Genomic DNA, 1384 nt, shown 5'->3' on the forward strand with positions numbered 1-1384 from the left:
CCCCCCCCCCCCCCCCCCCATCCTTTCTCCTGGTTTAGTCCATAATGTCTCATGGGATTAAACAAAAAAGCTTTGTTTTTGTGTCCTCGTCGTCGACGGTTACCTCGTGTGAGGTAAACACGAGCGGAGACGAAAATGAAGCTGGCTGCAAATAATTAATAAAACTTCAGCTTCAGATCAGAACACTAACTTATTAACTTTATTTTTACAGTTATTTTGGCAATTTATGGTCAATAAACCTCATTTATAGGAAATTATAGCTAATGTTTGAGTTAGAAAAGCAGAAATTAGGAATTATTGAGACTAAAATTAAAGGAATGGATGTTGATGATAATCACAGACTGGAATATGTCAACTTTTACTCAATACTATTTCAACAACACTTCCATTTGTTTTACAATGCTATAAAATTGAATAAGACCGATGTGATTGGTGCAGCTGTCCTCTGGCCCCGCCTACATCAGATACAGCGATGTGATTGGTGCATAGTTAATGAGCATTACTCAATGCCAGAGTTAAGTAACTTAACATTGAATAAATCTGTTAAAACTATCGTGTTTACCAATTAATTTGTTAGATTTTCCCAAAAATCTTTTTAATTATTTTTTTTGTTTGTGTTTGAAGCCCCCGGTTCCCTGTAGACATATTTCTGTGTTTGCTCTGAAAACACTGAAGCACCACCCGGCCAGCACGCCACCGTGACCCGAATCAAACGCACCCACGAGGATGCCCAGGTGCATGCTGGGTGGCTAACATGCTAAATGCTAATGGTGGATGGGCGCTCTGGTTTCATCAGGAGGAAGAGGAAGAGGAAGAGGAGGAGCGGGGACGAGATAAAAACCTGTTTGGTCACTTTTTAGACATTATTATCACTTTTTCACACATTTGTGTCACTTTTCAATGTTGCTTTTTTTAAATGTAAAATGTAAATGTGCTGTATTTATATCGTTCTTTTTGAGTCTTAACGACTACTCAAAGCCCTTTTTTTATGTTTTTTTGTGTTTTTTCCAAAGTATTTGGTTGTTTTAAACGTAGACGTTTTCAGCGTTTATTTTCCTCGGCACAGGTTTTGTGACAAAATAAATAATTAAAATGAACAGGAAACGGGTTAAATATGAACCAAGGACAACACGAGGGTTAAAGCTGCCCTAGTAACCGTCACGGCAACCGCATGGTGCACCTGGCTCACAGGTGAGTACAAAACACACACTCTGGGATGCTGTAACTATAGAAACAGACATTGCTAGGCAATGTAGTGTGTGCGTGTCTCTGTGTGTGTGTCAATGTCGATGCAAGTCTCCTTTAATCCTAATACTGTATCTGAAGTCTCTTTATATAGACCTTAGTGGTCCCTAATACTGTATCTGAAGTCTCTTTATATAGA

This window comes from Etheostoma cragini, chromosome 16, assembly GCF_013103735.1.
Source record: "Etheostoma cragini isolate CJK2018 chromosome 16, CSU_Ecrag_1.0, whole genome shotgun sequence".
In the NCBI taxonomy this organism is placed as follows: Eukaryota; Metazoa; Chordata; class Actinopteri; order Perciformes; family Percidae; genus Etheostoma; species Etheostoma cragini.